At 41.6% G+C, this 27,722-nt stretch overlaps 1 protein-coding gene across 1 annotated transcript in view; it reads left to right on the plus strand.

Moving 5' to 3' along the window:
• The window catches only part of LOC308263484 (transmembrane protein 45A-like), a gene marked incomplete at its 3' end in the record, with an annotated part of 53,357 nt that overhangs the window by 813 nt on the left and 24,822 nt on the right, over positions 1–27,722 (plus strand). The gene's annotated exons all lie outside the window — the stretch shown is intronic.

The following is a 27,722-nucleotide window of genomic DNA, read 5'->3' on the forward strand; positions in this document are numbered from 1 at the left end:
AAAAAAATCTTGTACTCATTGAGTAGAATTCATGGCGCATTGATTCTGGCAAGGGTAGTGGGGAATGCAATCAACGCAATAAGTCAATCAGTTGCATAGTGTATCAAAAGGGGATGCGCTGGAGTGAAATAAAGCAGTAAAAGGGAATCGAGTCTGTTAAAAATAGGGTGATGGGAGGAGGCCACCCGGTGCAAGTGACATCTGAACTTAGCCTCAGAGGAACTGAAAGGAGGAGCAGTGAGTGCACAGGCCCCAGGTGAGGAGAGCTCGGTGTTCCCAAGGAGAAGCAGGAAGGCCAGTGCCTGCTGAGAGAGCAGGGAGAGCAGATGGGAGAAGTGATGGGTCAAACTCATGTAGTCCCTGAAGACCCTTGTGAGGACCTGGGGCTGACTTTCATTTGAACAGAACAGTGCTGGCACCTGTGTTGAGAGTTGTCTGAGGGGCAAGGAACAGAAGCTCAGTCTTTACTTGGGAGCCCATAGTAAAAGCCCAGGTCTGGACCAGGAACTGAGAAGTGTCCAGATCCTTGACACATTTGGGAGGTGGAGACAACAGGACTTTCCAGTGGGTTGGAAAGGGAGGAGTTTAGGATGACTAATGTATTGGGTATGAGTTTCCTGCAGGATGGAACTGTCACAAGTGGCAAGACGGTGGTACAGCACATCTAGAGTAGGAGATGTTGGGAGTGATGTCCTGGGCAGGCATGCTAGACATCTGGATGGCATAACTGAGTGGGCAGTTGATTACAGGAACTGAGAGTTCAGGGAAGAAGCCTGGATAAAGATGACCATTTGGGAGGATTGTGCATGCAGCCCAGTAGGTCAAGCAGGCCGAGACCCCAGTACTGAGCGCAGGTAGAAAGTTTTAAAATTGGATTCCTAGGGCACCCCCATTTTAAGAAGCCAGATTGGGAGACACGAGAAACAAAAGGGGGTGTGGTGAAGGGGGACAAACCAGGGAAGAGTATTTCCCAGATAGGAGGCAGTGAGCACCTCTGTCATTCCACTGGTGGCTCAAGTGACAGAAGGAAAGAATCAACCATTGAATTTAGCACTGTGAGGGTCTTAGGTGACCTTGCTGAGAGAGGCAGGATCATGTGGGAATGTAGAGAAGGGACAGAATAGTTGGAGCAAGGTGAAGGCCAAGACCATTATGTTGCTGCCAATTTCCCCTGCACCCATTCCAGAAGACCCAAACCCCTTAGTTTCCAACTCTACTCACTCATGTTTATGTTGCCAACTTATTCATCTTTGTAAATAATTTTATGTTCTTTTGGACAGGCCCAAAAGCCAGCAGGATGGGAAGCTTTAGCAGATGAGTTTGTCTCCAGCCTCTCTTGGCTGAGGGCTTGTGACTACTTCCCTGTCTAGTGATGGAAATGTGGCCAAAACCCAGTCCTGCGGGAAGGTACCCCCAGCCACAGCCATGCACATGGCCTAGAATGGGAGGCACAGACCCTGCTAAGGCAGAAGCCCTGGGGTGTGATTGTGAAGGGCAGGCTGGGGCTTCTTCTCATCTCCTCCTGTCGAGTCTTCAAGAACAACTGTGTTTTAGCACTGGTCTTGTTATAGACCCAGATTAGGGCAAATAGAAACCATGAAACAAAGATAAATTATAAGGCTTTCAGGGAAGAGCAGGGCAAACACAATGGTGGAGAAAGGAGAAAAGGAAACAGATGCACCAGGAAGCGTCCTCAGCTGCGCCTTGCCCTCCTGGGTGGTGATGGTGCTCCTACGTATGCAGGGCCCAACCTGAAGTTTAAGGCTGACTGTGGAGTTTGGCAGGTGTTTTAGGAAGGCTCTGTCCTGGTGGAGGCCATTGGGTGCTCAACTGGCTTGGACACTGCTGGCTGCTGTTGGGGCAGTACAGGAGCTCCCACAGTGGTCTGGACACCTCTGCAGGTGGTGGCTTCCTTCCATTTCCAGATAGCATGTCTGTTGATTTCCAGCTAGCACACCTGTTGCTTTGTCCTCGTCCCTCTTGTTTTTTCACTGAGGCCTCACTAGTTTTAGCTCATGAAAACAATGATTGCTTGGGAGCTCGGAATACTCTTTTGGGGTGTATTAAAATGCTGGGATTTGCTTCCAGAATCCAGCAGGGGACACACACACACACACACACACACACACACACACACACACACACACACACCTTGGAAGGTGCCAGATGGAGGATAGATGGATAAATTGGTGGGCCCCCTCTTTGCTGCTCCTGCTGGGTTCTGGATGTAACACCTTCTGCTGTATTACCCCATGTGGCCTTGTACCTTAGGCCTCTGCCTCCATTGTCCTCTTACATGACCACTCCAGCCCTAGGCCAGCCAGCCACCCACCCCACCCCACAGATACCACTCACTATGGGGTTTGATGTGACCCCTTCTGGGGCCAAACCTCTGCTTCTAGACTTTTCCTTGCTCCTGTGGAGAAGCAAGTAGGCTCAAGCTGCCAGCCCACCTTCATCCCTTCAGACAACTGCAGTCTCTCCTCCACCATTTCTTGTCCCAGATAGTGAGAGCAGAGTGTCTCTTCACCACAAAAACCCTCTCCCTTTCCCTGTCTTGGAGCATGAGGTGGGGTATGAGGGGACTCACCATTCAGGCATGTCATGCTGTCACCACCAGGCTGTTCTAGAAGCAATCTGTACAGTATTAGAAAGGGAGTCACATCAAGGAGACACCCTAGTCTTCTTCGACCACGGGGAGATGATGAGTGAATAAAAGTTTCATTAGTCTCCTGGATAAGAAAACTTGATTTTCAGACATTTAAAAAATGTTAAAGAACCCTCTTGGAGCTGGGCATGGCAGTGCACGCTTGTAATCACGGTACTTTGGAGGCTGAGACAGGAGGATTGTGCAGGTTCGAAGCCAGCCTCAACTACTTAGGCTCTAGCAACTTAGTGAGACCCTGTTTCCAAATAAAACACAAAATAGGTCTGGGAGTATAGCCCAGAGGTAGAAAGCCCCTGGGTTCCACTCCCAGTACCACACACACACACAAAGAACCCTCTTAGAAATTGGAGGCAGTTTGTTGAGAGAAGCTCTGCCATGGCTGCCTTTGAACTTGGGATGCAATAGTTTGAATTCTGTCTGCTATGTGCTGAGTTCTCTGCTGGCAATGTGGATGGATGGGACCCAGGCAGAATGTATTGGGGATCACCACTTCTTGGCAGGACCTATGTGGATTTCAGAGGTAATACTTCTTTGTCTGAGATCATAGCTGAGGCCAATCGCTTCAGTTTGTGCACACACATCCCATATCTCATGTCCCTCTGTGTGACTAGTCTGTCCCCCTCCTGTCCACTCAGGATACAGGAAGGGAATGATGCCAGCTGGAGCTTCTGTGACAGGTAGCATTGGCCTGGATCTTGGTTGGGGTAGCCACAGCATCCTTGTCACATTCTGCTCTTGACCTCTTTCTGCATGAAGGTATTGGTATGGCTGTGGACCCATCTAGCATGACTATGAAGTATGTTTCTGACCAGCCTAGCAGTGTGAGCAAAGTGTTTGTTTTAAATGTTTGTTGGTGCAAGGCACTAGTGTCCCATCTTCCATCGGACTTCACAGAAACATTCACACAAATAGGCTGGCCTTGACCATACTTACATTTGAGAACCCTTATCCTGCAAGGCTATTGGGTCAAATTCTGGCTACTACTATATCTACTATGGTCTATCCATTTAGACCTGTTGAAATCCTTTAAAAAAGTTTTACCTTCTTGATGCGGCTCAATCAATTGCTATAGTTTAATGCCATGTATTCTAACTCTTGTAACATGACAAAATACAAAATAGAGACATGTTACTATTTACGTAGGTGAAAGGACTCTTTTCTTAGGACAATGGCCAGTAGGGTCTGGCTACTACAGTCTTTGGTCTCCAACCCAGGTAGTTACTGGGTCTTAGCACATTTGTATTTCCCTCTGGCTCATCTCTACCCACTGGGGGTATTCATATGTGCTGAAGCAAATTTTAGAAGTTCTGGTCCAAGATCTCATGCAGAAAACAATCTCAAGGTACAACCAAGTCTCATTTATAAGAATTTTCCAAGGTGACCCCAGAGGGCGAACATTCATGAGTTCATAAATGTGGTTAGTTGACAAGAATCAAGTTCCTGCAGTCGAAAGGTCACCACAGGTTAGTGTAGTCAGCTGCAACCTGTCCTTCAGTGAGGGGAAGAGCAGAGGATGACAAGCCATCATGAGCAGGCCCCTTCACCCTGTGGCAACATTGTAATGCTTGGCATTGTTTCATTCTACCCCACCACATTCTGATGTGTTTCACATGACATCTACATATTCTTGAATTCCCAACTCTGCTCCATTTTCTGCATAGCTTAAAAAAATTGCTTCATAGCTAATGATTGAAGGCATCATGGGGACTCTGATGGTGCTCTGTGCTCATGGTGCTGTGACTCCTGCCTGGACAGCTGGTCTGAGTGATACGTGGATACTGTGAAAGCACAATCCAGCTTTCTTTCAACCTTTGGACTGTGTGCTACCAGTTAGTGCTTCTTACATATACACAGGGCTAGGAGTGTACTTATCAATCCATCTGCTTACTCATTTCCTTATTTGATGATCCCATTTAAGAAATGCTGGGTACTGAGGATGTACAGATACCAGGCATAGCCCCTCCTTTTCAGGAGCTCACAGCCCAGTGAGGCAGACCCTAGAAGTCAACTATGATGGAATGCTTGAGCAATTCCACGATAGTGCCTTGGGAACACAGGAAAGGAGACACTGTGACACATACAGAGTGAGTCAGAGGAGGTTCTTGGTCTCCTGGGCTGGATTTTCTTCTTGTGATCAAAATACCCAACAAGAACAACTTAAAAGAGGAAAAGTTTATTTGAGCTCACAGGTTCATAGGTATAGTTCATAGTTGATCAACTTCAAGGCAGACATTGTGGTGGCACGCTACAGCAGAAGAAAGCTGCTCGCAACTAATGGTGGCTAGAAACAGAGCCAAATCGGAAGCATCCAGAGACAGACATAGTGCTCAAGGCCATACCTCCAGTGATCCACCTTCTCCAACCTACCCCACCTCTGAACCTTGCCACACTGGGGGCCAGGCTTTCAACACACATTCCAAACCCAAACCATAATATTTCATTTGCTTCCAATCTTCTTCTCCTCTTTTTCTTTGGAACTGTTATATGGGATGTGTGCTAATTGTGTTGAAGGGAGAAGGGTTAGCTTCTAGTCTTGTAGGGAAGACAGAAAAACAAGTATAGAAATAAATGAAAAGTGAAAAGAATTTTAATTAGGAAATTATGCATTATAATACATACTTGTGAAGATAAATTTCTATTAGATCGTCTAGCCAACAATGGCCTCTCTGAGAGAGAAACATTAATGGCGGCCCTTGAGGGAGGCTCTTCCTACAGAGTTTCCAGGGAAAGATGGAGACAGAGCATTCCAGGCAGAGGAACCAGCCTGCCAGGAAATGCTCACCCAGTCCACCCCCCAGCACCTCTGCAGTCAGCAATGGCAAAGCACAGATGCTGACAGGCCCAGGTAGGAGCCCTGACTCCTCAGAGCCGGTGCTCTGGAGAGGAGGCAGGCAGGAGAGGAAAGGGCCTACCAGTGCAAGGATGGGGCAAGTACTGGCCCTGAGTGTGCTGTTTGCTCTCTTTTCTCTCCCTCTCAGAGCCACCCTTGACCACAGTCTTGACCATGCAGGTCCCTAGGGCAGGTCTTTTCTTCCTTCGAGGTAGCCCTATTTTGACTGAGACTCATTCATCATCTCAGAAACGAGCATCTGCAGTGTCCTTTTAAATGGTTTCCTTGCCTGCAGACTTTCTCCTTTTCATATAGCCTGTGCACAGCTGCCATGTTAATCTTCCTGGAACACCATTTAGACCACAGAACCTCCTTGCTCCAAAGATTTTACTAGCATCTTGCTGGCAGAGAAGCAGTTTTGGGAGGGGGTTGCTGGACCTCTCTCCCTTTCTACCCTTTCCATTTTCCTCCTACAGTTTGCAGAGAAGTAAGGAAGGCCTCCAGCCAACCTCTTCAGCTGAGACTGAGGTGCCCTGAAGCCTCATCTCTTGCCTTCTTGGTATTTTTCTTCTGCCCTGCATCGATTTCTGGTCTGGATAATCTGGGATCTCCAGTCCTCCCTGTCGCTCAAATACTGAGGGGCACCATCTCCCAGGGAGGGGTGAGAGTATATTGTCAAGATCTCAGTTTCTGGAGTCATTAGATTAAATTCAAAGACCAGTTTTGCCATTAAAATAGCTGTGGGAAGAATTTCAATAACTTGTTTATCTTTTCTGAGCCATAATTTCCTCATCTATTATTAATGGAAGCTAATAGTCTTTACACCTTGAAGTTGTGTAGATGAGACACTGTATGTACAACATTTCCTAAGTGGTCAGTCCATGGTGTGTTCTTAATCCATCTCTCTTATTTAAATCAAGGTGATACATGTATATGCTAACAGAGATGTCTCTGGGGCCTCTGTCCCCGCTTTCTTTCTGCATCACTTGTATCAGTTAAAAGGCTTCTTTTAACTTGTAAGAGTCTGTCATCCAACTTTTGTACAATGCTGGTGCTTGCCAGAAACACTTATAGGGACATCGAATTGTGTTGTCATGAGCCCTCCAGAGACTGGCCTGTGTGGGATCCCTGAGATCTCTCAGGGTATCCAACACAGCTGCAAAGGAGATAGTTGAAGAGCTTCTGTGGTCCTTGTTGGGTCTAGCATTTTTCTTGCATAGCAGTTTCTAGTTGTCTCCCCACCCAGCACAAAGTCCTGTAGGGGATGGTGTATCCCTTCCCTTTGGTCACTCTTGAATAACGTGTGTGTGATAATGTGTGCACACACTCAAATGTGTGTGTGTTTGGCTTCCCTTCTTTCAGTGAGAAACAATAAATAATGCTTGAAGCTGAGCATACAATAGACTGGGGATGGGTGGGTCTAATCATCCCCCAGCTCCTCTTCCTATGCTAGTGATCATATTGTGTAAGGTCCTCCATAGGGATGAATGTGTCACAGATCTGGAAGAGTTAAAAGGGTTACAGAAACTCAAGGTGCCATAGTTTTCTTTTGTTAAACTGCATTTTAAGGTGCCATCTTTAGTTTTCTTCATTTATTTACTTGTGCTTTTTTCATAGGGAATATTCTTTTACATAGTATAGTACTGTGGGCTGACTTAAGACAAGTTAGTTATAAAGAATTCTGTTATTTTCAATGGAAAATATCATATGCCAAAAAATTCTAAATTTTTATTTTTGAAACTTTAATATCTTTAGATTGCAACAGACTAATCACTACAAATTAAACTACAAAGATCAAACTATTTCAGAATCCCCTAAGTGGTTATGCAGTCTTTTTCAAATTGTGAAGCTTTAAGTAGAAGGGAAGTTTTAGTTCAAGGTTGACCTTATATTGTCAGTCAAGTACAAAAAGTGAGTTAAGGCTACTGGAATGATGTCTCAACTTCTTTAGACCAAGATATAAAAATGTTTTACAACCTATTCATGGCAGACTTTGACTTAGATACTTAAAATATATAAAAATAGTTTGAAACTATTCTATAATATATGCTTTTGGGGGCATCATATACATCAGGAATTGCTGAACAAGAGCCTTCATCATCTTTTTCATTTAACTCTTAGAAGATGTAGTAGGTAGCATTTAGTTGACAAGAAAAGAATATAATACCTATACCAGGTGTGGTGGTACACTCTTATAATCCTAGTACTTGGGAAGCTGAGACAGTAGGATCGTGGTTGGTGGCCAGCCTCAGCTACTTACTGAGGCCTTCTGCAACTTAGCGAGACCTTGTTTCTAAATAAAAGTAAAAAATAGGGCTGGGGGAGGAAGAATGCCCCTAAGTTCCATCCCCCCAAAAAAAGAATATGATACTTGGTCCCTGGCTAGTGAATGATAAATATTTGTGTGAGAATAAAATAAAATCAACAAAAGTTAAGGTTCAATGACTCCCTTATGGAGATCCAAATGTTTATAAAGTATTATAAAATTTGATGCTAGGAAAGGAAATAAAATACCAACAGGAATTCAGAAGATGTCTTGTATAATCTGTCCTCGATATGTATTTAAAAATGTGTTGGAAAAAACAAGGTGCCTCTCACGTTTGACCATTAACATGACATTCCTTCTTAATTTTGGCCCCAAGACTTTGGTCACTATTCTATTTGTTCTGAACCACTAACAAAAATGATATGTTGGCTCTATTGTTAGAATGCTGGGAATCATGAAGAAGTTAGAAGCATGGGAAAATCATCATTGACCAAATGTACTAGCCTTATCATTATCAAATATGTACTAGCCTTATATTATCAAATATGAAATAACCCATTTTAGCATCAGATGATTTCTAAATCTTTTTCATTCTGTCCTGAAATTTGATTTGTGCTATACTTTTAGTATCTAGTTGATTGAGACAAAAATATATTTGTACCAACTCATAGGGACTCCTGCAGTGTAATCTTGATGCAGGAATCCTCCCCTCACCTGACAAGAACATTATTGATCAAATTTATTATTGCATAAATGAGACATAGTAGTACTTTTGATTAAGAAATATCCCTACTATAAATAAAAAAAGCTTAGGATGTTCAAATAGCGATTTGGTAATACAGATGTCACATCAGTCAGCCTAAGACTCTGAGTAAGAGATGCTTGGTATTATTTGAGAAGTCTCCACCCTGAGCTGTTGCAATCAAAGTACATTACTTCAGCAGAAATACCTTTTGGGGTTGCCAGAGAAAATACAGAATGTGTAATAAAATTTGAGTGGCAAATAAGTAATGCATGCAGTATATGGGAAAAGACTTGTTTATGTGAAACTCACTGGATGTCTTATATTTTTACTGTTGTTCGTGCTAAATATGGCCATTCTGCCTTCAGATATCCACAGTGTCACCAAGTGCTAAAGGACAGAGGCTGAAAATACAGTGACATTCCTATAGAAGTATCACAACAGATCACTGACACATTATGTTATATACATGTATAAACATATCACAATGAGTTCCAATTTTGTGCATAATTATAATATGCCAATAATAATAAAAAAGAGCAGCATTTTCAGCTTTAACTGCTACACTGGATTCTAGAGTCAGAAGTATGGATTTCTCAGGACAAGTTTGGTTTCTGATATGTTATTCTATCATCAGACACTGCAGGCAAAACAGATCTCTACTTCTTGGCTTTTCTATCTTTTAATGCTTCCCAACGTTTTGAAAAAAAAAAAAATTAGAAAAATAGAATAGTAATGTATCCAACTGTCTAGTTTTGACAATGATCAACTCACCTTCTATCGTCCCCTAAGACTCCGACCCGCAGGGGCTTAGAGAACGACACAGACACCTCTTCAGCTGAAATATGAATTCTTCTTTAATGGATCCTTAATATGTCTCTTTTGAATATCTCTTTAATATGTCTGACAATGCGTACAACAAGCACAATATATATCAGCATCATAATCCCTCCTTCTATTCCCTACTAACCCCAAGCTTCCACAGCTAGGGCATGCACACTTCTGACTTTCTAATAGGCAGGCTGGTGGTAGGCGTCACTGATCATTCTGCAGGCACGTAGCATGGCACATTGCGCATGCTCAAGGAGACGTCCATCTTGTGAGTCTCATGACTTGGCTGCAAGCCTAGGCGCCATCTTGAATCCATGCTGGCAACAAGCCTGGGTGCCATCTCGGTCCAGCCAAGTGGGCCCCGACATCTCCCCCTTTTTGTTTTATTAAAATAAGGCTTGGGATCGTGCCTGTCTTAGGTTGTCGACCCTCAAGGACCATTCTTACCCATTGGGAGAACAATAGCATGATTGTTTCCCTGTCTTAGGTTGAAAGGTCCCGGGGACGATCTTACCCGTCACTGACTACCGATCCAACATACTGAGCCATACGTGGGGAGATGAGCCAGCTTCAAGGGCTGCCATAGCTTGCACCAATATGTGCTGTTGTTGCAGTGTGCATTGTCAAGTTTGTCTGATATATCCAACCAGGAAACAGCACGCTACCACCAGCAAGAATGCCCAGAATGCCATGCCACCCCAATCTTTTAAGAAACCCAATGTTCCATGTATCCAGTCCATCCATTGTTGTACTGTGGCGACTTCCACATGGGTAGAATTAATTGCAATGATGGACGCTCAAAGCTCAAGCATGGTGTGTTCAAATTCACGGCTCCAGGTCCCTAGAAGCATCTTGCTTAATTGCCGAGACAAATTACCTGCATGGGAGAAATTCTGATACTGCACATATGTTATACATAATCCAGATAATTTATGAATACATGGTACCATGGCCATTTGCCCTAGAATGTCAACCTGTTCTTGTAACAGGTCTACTCTTTGATTTACCATTAATATGCCAGCTTTAAGTTGTCCATTTATTTGAGCTTGCTGAGCCATGGCAGTAGCCGCATGTGAGGATAGGGCATTCATAGTGGCTGCAGTATTTATAGATGTTGCCAAAGCAGCAGCAGCTGTAACTGCTGCGGTCACAGAGGCCACAATTACAGCAATAAGAGCAGAAATTCCAAAATCTCTCTTTTCTAGGTTCAGCAAAACTGGAAAGGAATTTACATCCACTCTTACTGGCCAAGGAACTGCTATAGGCAGTCGCATTACTGCTGCCCAAGCGTGCATAGAAGCATTCCAGCAGAAAGTTAGAAAACAGGTATCAATAAAACAACTTAGACTATCATTAACTAAGGAACTATTAGAAACAAGCCAAAAAAATGGAGTAGTTATATATTGTAACTTAGCCAATAATAAAAGAACAGTAGATTGTCCCTTAATATGTCCTACACATTCAAGGCTATTAAGTGCCTGTACCACATATAAACTATCCGAAATTAAATTAAATGGAGTGGAATCATAGAGCATAAATACTTGAATCACTGTCAAAATCTCTACTGCCTGTGCTGATGAATGGGGAAAAAGAAAAGTTTGTGGATCTGAGCCTTTTTTGAATATCACTCCCATACCTCCTTTGGATCCATCTGTAAAAATATTTGGCGCTCCAGCAATCGGTGCAGATCGAGTTATTTTAGGAAAAATAATAGGATGAGCCAAAACAAACCTGAGCCATGGATGTTGTGGATAATGATTATCAAATTGTCCTGTGGCCATTACATGAACAATGGCCCAGTCAGAATTGGTGGCAGCTAGAGTGGCAAGCTGTTCTTTAGTATATGGAGTGATGATAAGATCAGGCTGCATCCCAAATGCAGTCAAAGTTGCCTTTAGTGCCTTAATAATTATTTGTGCAACACAGACTGGATACCATGGCAATACTTTTTTGGGAGAATGAGGGAGGTGTACCCACATTATGGGACCCACTTGCCACAACACTCCAGTTGGTGTGAGATCTGTGGTAAAAATGCATAACAGCAATTTTTTCTGATAATCTATATGATCTACTTGTGCTTCAGATAATCTTTCCTCTACGAGTTGAATACATGCTCGTGCCTCAGGTGTTAATGATCGTGAAGAAAATAAATCTGAATCCCCTTTTAGCAAATCAAACAAAGGTTTAAGGTCAGCATTACTAAGCCTGCAATATGGTCAAATCCAATTTATATCTCCTAAAAGTTTTTGGAAATCGTTTAAAGTTTGTAAATTGTCCACCCTTAAGCTAACCTTAAGAGGACGAATAATAGCATCTTCTAATTTGGTGCCAAGGTATTGTTTAACATTTCTTTGTTGTATTTTCTCTGGAGCTATAATTAAATTCCATTGTTTAAGACATGATATAGTTTTTATAAGCATATCATCCAAAATTTCTGGGGTTTTAGCACATAATAAAATATCATCCATATAATGATAAATCATGGAAGAAGCAAATTCTCTTCTAATAGATTGTAGAGCTTTATCTACATATATTTGGCACAACGTGGGACTATTAGCCATACCCTGTGGTAGTACTGTCCATTCATATCTTTGATCCACCTGCTGATGATTAATGGACGGTATAGTAAAAGCAAATCGAGGGGTATCTGCAGGATGCAGTGGAATAGAGAAGAAGCAGTCTTTGATGTCCAACACAACAGTGGGCCAATTGGCAGGGAGGGCCGATATAACTGGTAGCCCCAATTGCACTGGTCCCATGATTTCCATACTATTATTTACTGCTCAGAGATCATGTAACAATCTCCATTTACCTGATTTCTTTTTGATAACAAAAATAGGTGTATTCCATGGAGATGTGGAGGACTGTAAATGTCCTGCCAATAACTGCTCCTGTACCAGTTCGTGGGCTGCTTTAACTTTTTCTTTAGGAAGGGGCCACTGAGAGACCCACACTGGCACATTTGTTTTCCATTTAATCTTTAATTGTTCAGTGGCCCCATAGAAAAACCCAGTCCTCTTTTATCTTTGGGATTATTTCTTCCCATTATAGGAACAGGGGACTTTCAACCTTGTTCAAATCGGCCAAGCCCACCTGTCCCTGAATAGCCTGCATTGTGCATAAGTTGTTGACTTTGATGGCTATATACAGATTCAGTAGTCAATTTTACTCCCATTTGTTGCAGTACATCTCGTCCCCACAAGGATACAGGAAGCTCCAGAACAAAAGGTTGGAATGTCCCTGAATGACCTTCTTGATCTGCCCAATTAAGGTGAACAGCACTGCAGCTTGGACTATTTGCATATCCTAACCCCTTAAGTAATTGATCTGTCTGTTGTAATCCCCAATCTTTTGGCCATTCAGATAATCTAATGATACTACAGTCTGCACCTGAGTCCAAGAGACCCCAAAAAGAGACTCCCTGTATGGTGAGTTGACACATGGGACGTGACCCCATGTTCATAGTGAGCCATGCTCCAGGAGGACCTGTAGAACCAAAGCCCTTATCTTTTCTTGTGTGTCTTTGGCTAGGAAAAAGAGAGTGTTTACTAGGCAACAGAATTATCTGAGCAATTCGGTCTCCATTATTTATAACAGAAATCCCACGAGGGGAAGAGACTAATATTTTCACATTGCCTGTATAATCCTGGTCAATAACTCCTGGATGCACCACTAGACCCGATAAGGTAGTGGAACTTCGGCCTAGAAGCAGTCCTACAGTATTAGAAGGAAGGGGTCCATGAAAATCTGAATCTACCTTTTGAACTCCCATTTCAGGGGTTAATATGAGTCGGGCGGTGGCACAGATGTCCAATCCTGCACTCCCTGGGGTTGCTCTCTGTATGGTAGGAGAGGCTGCTGAAATCGAGGCACCTGCCTTATTTGTGGTCCTGTGGTCCCTGTCTCCTGTTGAATTGCCCCATACATTTGAGGGCCCTGAGGCACAGGGCCCCTCTGCCCGTTTTTTGGCCTAGCATTTGATTGTGGTGGAGGAAGAGGCTTTCCATCTACATCCCATCGAGATCTGCATTTTACAGCCCAATGGTTGCCTTTTCTACATCGAGGACACAAATTGGGAATCCTCTGGGCTGGTCTAGAAGATGCTCCAGAATTAGTCTGTATACAATCTCTTTTTAAGTGTCCTGGTTGACCACATCGGAAACAATTCCCTGAACTGCCTCTCTGCTTTTGATTATAAGGCTTGCCCTGTAACCCAGCAACAATGGCAGCAGCTATGGCTTGTCCTTGTACAACAGAATCAGTTATGTCTCTGCATACCTTGAGCCATATTTCTAGGCCCTTATTTTTATAGGGATGTATTGCATCCCCACAAGGCTTATTGGCTTGCTCATAAGCTAGCTGTTTAATCAATGGCATGGCAGCATCCACATCAGGGAAAACCCGAGAAGCAGTTTCCACAAGCCGTGATAAAAAATCAGCAAAAGGCTCATTGGGTCCTTGAGTAACTTTTGACAGACTGGCTCCTAAATTACCTGTCCCTGATAACATCCTCCATGCCCTTAATGCTGCTTGATTAATTTGCCCATACACCTGCTGTGGGTACCCATTTTGATTATTAGCAAATGGTCCTTGTCCCATTAGCATATCCAGATTCCAAGCAGGTTGCCCTGTCTGAGCATTAACACGAGCTTGATCAGAGCAATATTCTATATAGGCTGACTTCCAATTAAGATAGGCTCCACCAGACAATACAGCCCTGCACAAATTTGTCCAATCACTTGGAGTCATGGAGTATCTTTCAAAGGATTCTACCAGTGACAAGGTAAATGATGCCTGCACTCCATATGTGGACACAGCTTCTTTTAATCTTTGAACAACCTTCCAATCTAATGGCTCATGATACCTTTGCTGATTCTGGTCAAGAAACACAGGAAATGCTCCTGGTGTAGGCAAAATCTCTGCCCACGGACTAGCCTCAGATGTCTTCCGCCTATCAGACTTTCCTTTCTCAGTAAGATATGGTGGCGGACTAGGAGAGGGGGGGGGAGGAGCAGAAGGTTCAGGATGTTTCTTTTTACTGTGACAAGACATTTGGAACCTGCGCCAAGATTCTAACAAGGCTTCTTCCTCCTTATCTCTCTCTGGTGGAACAGGCCATGCCTCTTGTTCCTCAGGGGAATCAGGGGAGTCGCTTTCAGAGGACTCCTCGTCCCTGTGAGAATCTGCCTGTCGACCTTGCTCTGGAATCTCTTCTTTTACTTCCTCTAAAGCATTAGAGCCTTCAGCCAGAACTTGACTATACCTCCCTGTTTTATCTGCCAGGCATGCTTTAATTAAACTCCAGATAGCCAATGTCCCAGGTGGGAGAGCCCCTTCGGCATCAGCCTTAAGAAGATCCTGACCGAGATGCTTCCATTGAGAAATATTAACATATCCTTCCTCCAAAAACCATGGAGATATCTCTTTAACTGTGCTAAGAAAATTTTCTAAAGTGGCTGCTTTCACTTTCACTCCTCCCTTAGACAGAATGTTACAAAGAGCCTCTTTGACCTTCATGGTAGCAACCTTAGACCCCATGATAAGTTTTACTTTGTTACAAACTCCTACACCCCTTATCATCGCAATACCTGTGAGCTTATCGTCGGAACACCTCCGAGCTTATCGTCGCAATTAACCTGCGAACTTATCGTCTCAATTAACCTGCGAACTTTTGACAGCTGTCCCTCGCTTATCCGCGAGCCTCGCTTATCCGAGAGAAGGCTTATTTGTCGCTTACCTGCGAGAGAAGGCTTATTTGTCGCTTACCTGCGAACTTTTTGTTACGTTGTTTTTCTTCCTGGGTTTCGGCGCCACTTATCGTCCCCTAAGACTCCGACCCGCAGGGGCTTAGAGAACGACACAGACACTTCTTCAGCTGAAATATGAATTCTTCTTTAATGGATCCTTAATATGTCTCTTCTAATATGTCTCTTAATATGTCTGACAATGCGTACAACAAGCACAATATATATCAGCATCATAATCCCTCCTTCTATTCCCTACCAACCCCAAGCTTCCACAGCTAGGGCATGCACACTTCTGACTTTCTAATAGGCAGGCTGGTGGTAGGCGTCACTGATCATTCTGCAGGCACGTAGCATGGCACATTGCGCATGCTCAAGGAGACGTCCATCTTGTGAATCTCATGACTTGGCTGCAAGCCTAGGCGCCATCTTGAATCCACGCTGGCAACAAGCCTGGGTGCCATCTCGGTCCAGCCGAGTGGGCCCCGACATCCTTCAATTGTCTTTTATCTATCCTTCTACCACTTCTCTTTTCTCCCAGATAATTCTTTTCCGAGTCAAGGTCCTCCTGAGAAGCACAACCAAATGTGTGCATGTGGATACACACAGGTGATCTCTCACTAACAATGGTTTGACTTGCAGTTTTTTGACTTTATGATGGTATGAAAATATTAGGCATTTAGTAAAAACTGTACTTCAAATTTTAAATTCTGACTTTTTCCTTCTTAGGTCAACTGTTGTTGTGGTTTGATATTTGTGGCTTGACCCCCATGTAGAAAGCATGTTGTTCCTCACTGTGCTAATGTTGGGAGGTAGTGGAACTTTTAAGAGGTAGAGCCTAGAACAGGGATGTTAGATCCTTGGGAATGCTGTCCCTGAAAGGGATTCGCAGTTCTAATAAGATGCCAGTTGGTAACTGAGAAAAAGTTGTTAAAAAAGAATAATACTGGCTCCTCTGTTCTCTCTGGACTCCTGTATTCCCAAGAGATTGCTCCATTTTGCATATATTTCCACCATGATATAATCTGCTATGAAGCCCCCACCAGAGACTGAACAAAAGGAGAAACCCAACCCTGAAATTTCAGCCTCCACAATTATGGGCTAAATAAACCTCTCTTTTAGTATATTACCCAGCCTCAGGTATTTTTCTCATAGGAATGGAAAACAAACTAATACAGAAAAGTGGTACTGAGGAGAGAGGTGGTTCTATATAAGCAAAGGTGGAAGGAGCTTTGGAACTGGGTTACAGGCAGAAGTTGGAAGAGTTTGGGGAAGACTTCTAGAAAAAAACCTAGATTTCTGTAAGTGAAGCAATATGGGCAGTCTTGGCAAGGTCTCCGAAGATGAGACTTTGGAGCTATTGGCAGATAAAAATAAGGATTCTTTTGGAAATTGGAAGAAAAAATCATACTTGTTACACCATAGCAAAGGACTTAGCTATACTATTACTAGAATCTAGAGATTTATGTAAGGCTAGATTTAAAAATTATGAACTAGTTTATGTGGTGAAAGATTTTTTTTTTCAGTACTGGGGATGGAACCTAGGGGCCTTCTACCTTGAGCTCCACCCCCAGCCCTATTTTTTTATTCTTTATTTTTGAAACAAAGTCTCACTGAGTCGCAAAGGGCCTCACTAAGTAGCTGAGGCTGTCTGCGAAACGCGATCCCCCTGTCTCAGCAATCCAAGCATTTGGAAGGCTGAGACAGGAGGATCAGGGTTCACGGCTCACCTCAGCTACTTTAGTAAGGCCCTTTGTAAATAGTGAGACCATTTCCAAATACAGAATAAAAAAATAGGGCTGGAGGTCTAGCTCAGAGGTAGAATGCCCCTGGGTTCTATTTTTTTTTAAAATTTTTTTATTGGTGCACTGTATTCATACATCATAGTGGGATACAAAAAAAGTTTATAGACATACATGCACACATCGCTCAGTCAGCCCCCACCTGATCCCCACCCCATTCCCTCCCCATCCCTCCTTCCCATGCTTGGCTTAGTGGTTGACATCTAGTATTATAGCAATTTATCCAAAATTAAAAATGATAATCTCACATAACAGTTTTATTTGTCTGATACCAAGCTTTTGATAACTTAATGATAACATTTCAATATTTCTTTTTGCTTTCTTTCTTACCAGAGATTATTTTTTTCTTTTTTTTTTAGGTGAAACTATCATATATTTATATATTTATTTTTCAGAAAAAAATCTATCCTAATATGGAATATGGACTCTAGATACCCAAAAACGATCTTGAAAAAGAACAAAGCTAGAAGATATATATTTTCTGATTTCAACCCTTATAAAGCTACAATAATTGAAATAGTGTAGTACTATTATAAAGGCAGATATATAAACCATTGGAGTTAAATAAAAGCCTAGAGATGAATTCTTCCCTATATTGTCAAGTTATTTTTGACAAGGTTTCCACGAACATTTGGTGGAGGAAATAATAATCTTTTAACTAAATATTGTTGAAAAATAATAATTACATGGAAAAGAATAAAATTGGACCCTTACCTAACACCATATACAAATATTAACTCAAAATAGATAAAAGACCTAAATATAAATCTTAAGACTATAAACTTTTAGAAGAAAATCTGGGTCATAAAACCTCACAACATTGAAATTGGCAGTGATTTCTTGGATATGATTTCAATGGCACAGGCAACAGAAGGGTATACAAACTCCCTAAAAAATAAAATATTGTATATCCAAAGACAATAAACAGAGTTAAAAGTTACTAATAGAATGGGATAAAATATTTCCAAATGCTATACCTGAAGGTATATTGATATTCCAACTAGAAATCCTAAAAATTAACAACGATAAAAGCAAACAATACCATTTAGAGATAGGTATAAGACTAACATAAATAATGAATCTCCACAGATAACTAATCTTAGTTGTCTGTTGGATGGAAAATCTTGTTTTTCTGGTTCTGGTGTGTGTTACCTATTTCTTCTTTGTAGTTAATCTCTTTGAGTATTTTCTCTAGTGCTGGTTTTGAAGACATAAATTCCTTCAGTTTTTGTTTGTCATGGAAGCTTCTTATTTCTCCATCTAATTTGATAGAAAGATTTTCTGGGTAGGAAATTTTTGGCTGGAAGTTGTTTTCTTTCAGAGTTTGGAATATGTTACTCCAAGCCCTTCTGGCTCTCATGACTTGGTTTGGGAAGTCTGGAGTGATTCTAATTGGTTTGCCTCTGAATGTCACTTGGCCCTTTGCTTTTGTTGCCTTTAAGATTCTCTGCTTGGCTTCCACACTGATCATTTTGACAATTATGTGGCGTGGGGATCTTCTTCTCTGATCCTGTCTAAAGGGAGTTCTACAAGTTTCCTGGACCTGTGTATCGACCTCTTGCTCTGTGTTTGGAAAATTTTCTGCTATTACTTCCTTGAAGAGATTGTTGATCCCTTTGGTTTCACCTTCTTTTCCCTCCTCTATTCCAATTATTCTTAGGTTAGCTCTCTTAAAATGGGCCCATATTTCTTCAATATCAGATTCCTGCTGTCAGATATTTTTTTCTAAATTAGAAACTATGCGTTCATTTTTGGATTGCTCATCTTCTAAGAGCGAGATTCTATTCTCCATGTGGTCTAATCAGGTGTTTGTACTTTGAATTGAGGCCTTTACTTCATTAATTGCATCCTTTATCTCTTTTTGGCTCTCTCTGAATTCTTTTCAAAACACCTCTATTATTTCTACAGTTATTTTCCTGATTTGATCTTCTAGAAATCTCTGATTTTCTGTTTTATCGGGTTCTGATGTTGTGGGGTTGTGGGCATTCATTGCTCTATTGTTATTCCTCTTTCCCATGATTTCGGAATTTGTACCTTCTCTGGGTTCTTCCCTTGGGTCACTACGACTTCACTTAAGGTGCTCTGGATCTTGAGTCTGTGGTATCTCAGACCCCACTACTCCTTTACTGGGTTTTATCGCAGAGTCTCAGACCCAGGAAGTCAATCGAGGCTGCTTTAGACCATGGGGGGTGCCAGGTTGCGAGTTCTCCTATGGTGTGATATCTCTGCCACCGCCACTCCCCCACTTGGTCAAGTCTCTAGGAGTCAGTACTGGGATTTCTCCTCTGGGGCCGCAATTTGACTCACTGTTGTTGAGTACGCAGATGGAGCTGTAGTGGACTCGGTGAATTCACTGCTGCTGCCACCAGTGGCAATATGGCACCGCTGCCACCCCCTCAGCCATTAGGCTGGCATATTTCTTCTCTGGTTTTGAACTCCACTCTGAGTCCCTGCAGTGTGTGCTGAGCCCAGCCACTGGGAGCTTTAGATGCTCCCTGTGCCAAAAAATCTACCGAATCCCGCTGGGCTGTTCCGCAGTGGCTCACCTCGGCTCGCTGCCTGCTGCTCCTCTCTGGAACCTGGTGGGCTTTGAGTGCGTTGGTCTGTAGCCGTAGCCGTCCGGTGAACTCGCCGCTGCTGCCAGCCGGCGTATCTCCTCTGTGGCTCTGAGCTCCGTTCTGAGACCCCCTCCTCTCTGGGGCTGGTGATTTTTTTGTTTCTCTGGTGATGGTGTTTTCTGGCTATGAAAGGCGCTGATTTTGTGGTAATAGAGATTGGTTGTTAGCGGGGCTCTTAAGCCCCACTTCTCTCGGTCGCCATCTTCCTGGAACTTGTCCCCTGGGTTTTATTCTTAGCACACACACACACACACAGAGAGAGAGAAAAATGCTGGGATTACAAGCATGTGCCACCATGCCCGGCTTGAAATAAATTTTTGAAGACTAAAAAATTCAGGTTCTGACATGGATATAATTGTCTGCTTTTGGTGAAATTTACTATGAGATACATACAGAAAGAAACTCAAAATAGTAGAGTTAAAAGACTGGGAAATTTGTAGCCTGACAGGGAAGAAGCAAAACAAAAACCAAAACCATGCAAGGGTGTGTACAAGTGATTTCTTACTAAAGAGATTACAGATAAGATAGTCACTTCAAAGGTGTCAAGATACTGCCCCTCCCACTGCAGGCCCTGAGGCCTACAACAGCAAATTTGTTTCAGAGACCCTGCCTAAATCTGGGGCACTCTGAATGAGTCCTCTGACCAGGGCCCACCTCAGGATTCTGCTCCTTGATTTCCTGTGGTGAAGCTCTCTGTGGCTGAAGCCATTGTTCAAGTGGGATTAGAAATCTATCTATCTATTGAGCTAGAAAATTCCTTGAAGATATTTTAAGGAATTGTCTCACACAGTTGTGGAGGATGACAATCATACAATGGGAAGAATTTATTCTTCCTCTACAGCATTTCAGTTTCTTAATTTAAAACTACAAAGCAATTGGATTATTTCTCCTGCTACCACACATCTCTCCACAAGTATGGAGTATAATCTTTGTGGTAATTACATCTAAAAATATCTTGAAACAACATCTAGACACACACATTTATTTATTTATATATTTATTTATTTATTTATTTATTTATTTATTTATTTATTTAGTTGTACTGGGGATCGAACCCTGGAACATTCGACCTCTGAGCTACAACCTCAGCCCTATTTTTATTCTTTATTTTGCAACAGGCTCTCACTAAGTTGCAGAGGGCCTCACTAAGTAGCTGAAACTGGTTGAGAACTTGTGATTCTCCTGTCTCAGCCTCGCAAGTACTGGGATTATAAGCATGAACCACTACGCCTGGCTTAGACTCATCTCTGACCCAAAACTGGGCCATGATTTAATCAAGTTGGCACATAAAACTAATCATCATAGTTTTGAAGTCAATCTAATTCATCATACTTTATAATATTTACATACATATGCTCAAAATGAAGATCTTTTAGAAAATCTGAAACACGGTACATGTTATTATCATACCTATGAAAATTTAAAATCTCAGCTGGGCATGGTGGCGCATGCTTGTAATCTCAGTATTCGGGAGGCTGAGACCAGAACATCATGGTTCATGGACAGCCTCAGCTACTTAGTGAGACCCTGTTTCAAAATAAAGAATACAAAATTGGGCAGGGGGTGTAGCTCGGAGGTCAAATGCGCCTGGGTTCCATCCCCACACCAGAAAAAATAAACCAAATTAATTCTGTTTGCATCAGGATACAAGTAAAGTCTATATATTGCAATTTTATGGACATAAATCAGAAGTCTACTTTAGTCTCTAACTTATCCCTTCATTTTGTCATTTTCACAATTTATCCTTTGCAGGAACCAGTTGTCTTTTTCTTATTAAAATTTTGCATCATCTGGATTTTAGTGTGTGTGTGTGTGTGTGTGTGTAATACTGGGTTTTGAACCCAGGGACATTGTACCTCTGAGCTATACTCCCAGCCCTATTTTTATTTTTGAAACAGGGTCTCACTCCTTTGATGAGAGACTTGCTGAGGCTGTCCTCAACCTGTGATCCTCCTGTTTCAGCCTCCTAAATACTGGGATTATAGGCATGTGCCACTGCACCAGGCTGCTGATTACATTTCAGTGAGATCATTTACCATGTTCCTCTGCCCCTATATTCTTGTATATTGGTAATTTGTGTGTGTGTGTGTGTGTGTGTGTGTGTGTGTGTGTGTGTGTGTATGGAACTGGGAACTGAACCCAGGGATGGATATTCAACTTCTGAGCTACATCTGTTTATTTTGAAAGAGTCTTATCAGGTTTCTGAGAATCTGGCAAAGTTGCTGAGGCTATCTTTGAACCTGCGATCCTCCTGACTCAGCTTCCAAAGTATGGGATTACAGGAGTGTGCTACAATGCCTGGCATATTAGACTGGATTTTTTTTTTTTTGTAGTACTGGGGATCCTCCGAGCTACACCCCCTGCCCAATTTTTTATTCTTTAGTTTGAAACAGGATCTCACAGAGTTGTGAAGGGCCTCACTAAGTAGCTGAGGCTGTCCACGAACCACAATCCTCCAGTCTCAGCTTCCCAAATGCTGGGATTACAAGCGTGTGCCACCATGCCTGGCTAACAGTTTTTAATTAATTGCCTGAACTTGTTTATTTGGGTTTGTAAAATTCTACTTTTTCTTCTTGAATTTGTTAAAATATTCCTATAAAGAAAAAAAAATTCCCCACTAGTTATTTGGTTATAATTCTTTAAAGTTTTCTATCTCAGTGTTTCCCAAATTGAGGTTGACAAATTCCTGGGAGTCTGCTGATAGGTTCTCTTGTTGTGTGTGTAGGATGTTTACAAGCTTTCTATAATAATAACCTACCTCTGCATATTTATATAAACAAAGATTTATAAATATATGATGGTGGCAAGCAACACTACTCTAGATGAATGAATAAAGAAGATGGGTAGAATACACTAACTGATATTTCTGTGGATTTTAGTTTGAATAGAGAAAATTGAGTCATTTGGGGGCACATGATAACACATATTCTAGACTAAAAGAAATATAAATCAAGCCGGGCGTGGTGGCGCATGCTTGTAATTCCCATGCTTGGGAGGCGGAGACAGGAGGATCATGCAGGTTTGAAGCCAGCCTTGCTGGCTTAAGAAACCCTGTTTCCAAATAAAAATATAAAATAGGTCTGGGAGTGTAGCCCGGAGGTAGAAGGGTCCATCCCCAGTACCACCAAAAAAAAAAAAAAAAAAAAAAAAAGAAAGAAAAGAAAGAAATATAAAGCATAGCTGTCAGTGGCCTATTAGAATTTCAAAGTCTGAAAGAGTTTGAAAACAGTGAAACATGATTTTTTTATGTGTCATACCTACACATTACTAAAACTCTGAAAAAATAAAAACAACAACAACAAAAACAACACTGTAACAGCATTAAGAGGTGATAACTTTAAGAAGTAACCAAGTTATACCCTCATAAGTGGCTTAAGCCATTCTTATGGGGGTGGGTGTGTTATCATGCTGGCCCCTCCCCACATCTTGTGAGTGCTTACTTGCCTTTGCACCATAGTATGACACAGCCCTGACAAGATGTAGCTCCTTGCTCTTGGACTTCTTAGCCCCAGAACCATTAGCCAAATAAACTTGTATTTTTAATTAACACAGTCTCAAGTATTGTTTGTTGTTGTTGTTGTTGTTGTTGTTGTTGTTGTTGTTTGTGGTACTGGGGTTCCTGGAAGCCCTTCTACCTCCAGGATACACTCCCATGGGCTACAGTCCCAGAACAATTTTTTAACTTTTTTTTTTTTATTGGTGTACTGTATTCATACATCATAGTGGGATACAAACTTTTGTAGACATACATGCACACATCGCTCAGTCAGCCCCCACCTGATCCCCACCCCATTCCCTCCCCATCCCTCCTTCCCATGCTTGGCTTAGTGGTTGACATCTAGTATTATAGCAATTTATCCAAAATTAAAAATGATAATCTCACATAACAGTTTTATTTGTCTGATACCAAGCTTTTGATAACTTAATGATAACATTTCAATATTTCTTTTTGCTTTCTTTCTTATCAGAGATTATTTTTTTCTTTTTTTTTGTGAAACTATCATATATTTATATATTTATTTTTCAGAAAAAAATCTATCCTAATATGGAATATGGACTCTAGATACCCAAAAACGATCTTGAAAAAGAACAAAGCTAGAAGATATATATTTTCTGATTTCAACCCTTATAAAGCTACAATAATTGAAATAGTGTAGTACTATTCTAAAGGCAGATATATAAACCATTGGAGTTAAATAAAAGCCTAGAGCTAAATTCATCCCTATATTGTCAAGTTATTTTTGACAAGGTTTCCACGAACATTTGGTGGTGGAAATAATAATCTTTTAACTAAATATTGTTGAAACATAATAATTACATGGAAAAGAATAAAGTTGGACCCTTACCTAATCCCATACACAAATATTAACTCAAAATAGATAAAAGACCTAAATATAAATCTTAAGACTATAAACTTTTAGGAGAAAATCTGGGTCATAAAAGCTCACAATTTTGAAATTGGCAGTGATTTCTTGCATATGATTTCAATGGCACAGGCAACAGAAGGGTATACAAACTCCCTAAAAAATAAAAAAAAATATTGTATATCCAAAGATAATGTAAACAGAGTTAACAGTTACTAATAGAATGGGATAAAATATTTCCAAATGCTATATCTGAAGGTATATTAATATTCCAACTAGAAATCCTAAAAATTAACAACAATAAAGGCAAACAATACCATTTAGAGATAGGTAAAAGACTAACATAAATAATGAATCTCCACAGATAACCAATCTTAGTTGTCTGTTGGATGGAAACTCTTGTTTCTCTGGTTCTGGTGTGTGTTACCTATTTATTCCTTGTAGTTAATCTCTTTGAGTATTTTCTCTAGTGCTGGTTTTGAAGACATAAATTCCTTCAGTTTTTGTTTGTCATGGAAGCTTCTTATTTCTCCATCTAATTTGATAGAAAGATTTTCTGGGTAGGAAATTTTTGGCTGGAAGTTGTTTTCTTTCAGAGTTTGGAATATGTTACTCCAAGCCCTTCTGGCTCTCATGACTTGGTTTGGGAAGTCTGGAGTGATTCTAATTGGTTTGCCTCTGAATGTCACTTGGCCCTTTGCTTTTGTTGCCTTTAAGATTCTCTGCTTGGCTTCCACATTGGTCATTTTGACAATTATATGGCGTGGGGATCCTCTTCTCCGATCCTGTCTAAAGGGAGTTCTTTAAGTTTCCTGGACCTGTGTATCAACCTCTTGCTCTATGTTTGGAAAATTTTCTGCTATTACTTCCTTGAAGAGATTGTTGATCCCTTTGGTTTCACCTTCTTTTCCCTCCTCTATTCCAATTATTCTTAGGTTAGCTCTCTTAAAATGGGCCCATATTTCTTCAATATCAGATTCCTGCTGTTGGATATTTTTTCCTAGATTAGAAACTATGCGTTCATTTTTGGAATGATCATCTTCTAAGAGCGAGATTCTGTTCTCCATGTGGTCTAATCGGTTGTTTGTGCTTTGAATTGAGGCCTTTACTTCATTAATTGCATCCTTTATCTCTTTTTGGCTCTCTCTGAGTTCTTTTCAAAACACCTCTATTATTTCTACAGTTATTTTCCTGATCTTCTAGAAATCTCTGATTTTCTGTTTTATCGGGTTCTGATGTTGTGGGGTTGTGGGCATTCATTGCTCTATTGTTATTCCTCTTTCCCATGATTTCGGAAGTTTGTGCCTTCTCTGGGTTCTTCCCTTGGGTCACTATGACTTCACTTAAGGTGTTCTGGATCTCGAGTCTGTAGTATCTCAGACCCCACTACTCCTTTACTGGGTTGTATCACAGAGTCTCCGACCCAGAGAGTCGATAGAGGCTGCTTTAGACTATGGGGGGGGTGCCAGGTTGCGAGTTCTCCTATGGTGTGATATCTCTGCCACCGCCCCTCCCCCACTGGGTCAAGTCCCAGGGATTACAGTACTGGGATTTCTCCTCTGTGGCCCGCAATTTGACTCACTGTTCTTGAGTACGCAGATGTAGCTGTACTGGATTCGGTGAATTCTCTGCTGCTGCCGCCGGTGGCAATATGGCGCCACTGCTACGCCCTCGGCCTTGAGGCTGGCGTATTTCTTCTTGGTTTTGATTTCCACTCTGAATTCCTGCAGCGTGTGCTGAGCTCAGCCACTGGGAGCTTTAGATTTTACCTGCGGCGAGAAATCCCGCCTGGCTGTTCCGCAGCGGCTCACCTTGGCTTGCTGTAGCCATCCGGTGAAGTCGCCTCTGCCGTCAGCAGTATGGCCCTGCTGCCGCGGCCTTGGGTGTGAGGCCAGTGTATCTCCTCTGTGGCTCTGAGCTCTGTTCTCAGTCCGCTTTCTCTCTGGAGCCTGGTGATTTTTTTGTTTCTCTGGTGATGGTGTTTTCTGGCTATGAAAGGCGCTGATTTTGTGGTAATGGAGATTGGTTGTTAGCGGGGCTCTTAAGCCCCGCTTTTCTCGGTCGCCATCTTCCCGGAAGTCTATTTTTTAACTTTTTTATGTGGAAACAGGGTCTCTTAAAAGCCAGCGAGGCTGGCTCCAAACCAGCGCGATCCTCCTGTCTCTGCCTCCCAAGCGCGGGGATTACAAGCGTGCGCCACCATGCCCGGCTCAAGTATTATTTTTGTAGCAAAAAATGACCCAAGATGGTATCATAATCATGCCTTGAAAGGTAATTTCTTTTAGCAAAACCCATCTATTTTATTTGCATTAGTTTATTTGAATTGTGTTAGCCTAGCAGTTCTGCCTATAATTCATTTGTAATTTTTTTTTGTTTCTCTAGTTGTCCAAATAAATATTTTTACATTTAAGAAAGTTTAGAATAGAAGCAATTTAAGCCAATATACTAGTTTGACTTTTTTTTTCCTTTTAAAAAAGTATACACATGACTCACATGTGAACAATGCTACCTTATCCTAGTCTTGCTTTTATAGGAATATTAGTGAGCTCTGCATTCAGTATAATTTCCCTTTTAAGGAGTGTCTTTCTGCTCTGGGTATTTGAAATCTAATGGTATGTTCCTAGAGACAATACCCACAAGAGAAAAAGAGCTGTATTCAGACAAGCGGTTTGGGAAACTCCTGCCCTCCCTGACATCATCTCAAACCATAGGATGTCAGGAGCTGCCTCCTGTATATTTTTGCTGGTGCCTTGTGAGTTCTGGTAAATAAAAAACTTTAGGTCATACCTACACATTACTAAAACTCTTAAAAAATAATAAAAAAAACAATACCACTCTCCCAAAACTAACAAAGAAAAATCCCCAAACAAAATCATGTACAATAGACTTCTCTAATGTGAGTGTATCATTTTCTTGGGAATCTTTTTTGTTTGTTTGGTACTGAGAATTGAACTAGGGGACATTTTACCTCCCCAAGTGAAACCTCCAGCTCTTTTTATTTTTCATTTTGAAATAAATTCTCACCAAGTTGCTAAGGCTGGCCCTAAATCTGCAGTCCTTCTGTCTCAGTTTCCCAAGTACTAGGACTACAGGCTGGGATTCTTTAAAATCTGTGTTTTTAAGCCTCTCAGATGCTGCTACTGGCACATACAACTTTCAGTGAATAAACAGAGTTGAAGTGTCCAACTATTTTTTTCTCTGTGCCACACCATTTCACTTGTTTTCCTCTCAAAAAAACGCATATAGAGAACTCAGTAAAATGTTTGATGCAGAATCAGCATTCTGTCTATTCATTATTCTTGTTATGGTTGTTACTATTAGCTTTTGTGGCTTGGAGAAGAGTGAAAATAATGGGAAAGTTGATGATGGTTAGAGATGGACAGGTCTGATTTAGGACCACAGCTTTGCCATTTACAAGCTCTTTGACCTGTGGAAGTTATTTAGCGTAAATCAAGTTTACATCCTGTCAGATGTAAAATGGGGGAAAAATAAGAATCTTAAGTGACTGAGAGGACTTTGTACAGCTCTGAGAGAAGTGGTACTCAATAAATACCATTTTTTCCCTTTGTTCTTTATGGACTTAATCTTGGGGCTGAATCTTGTTTCTATCACAGCACTATTGTGAGTGGAGTTGTAATCCCCATGAAATGTAGCGCTTTATGATTATCACTAAATGGGGATAATAATTATGAAGATTAAGTTAATTGCTATATGTAAAATGTCTTGGCACATAAAAGCCTGGTTGTTACTGGCCACACCCTCCCCTCCCTTACTTGCATCACTTTGTGGTACAGTTGATATGACAAGGAAGCTTGGATGCCAAGCATGAGATAAAGGGCCAGGTTTCAGTTCTGGTT

This window comes from Muscardinus avellanarius, assembly GCF_963383645.1.
Source record: "Muscardinus avellanarius genome assembly, chromosome: 5".
Lineage (NCBI taxonomy): Eukaryota > Metazoa > Chordata > Mammalia > Rodentia > Gliridae > Muscardinus > Muscardinus avellanarius.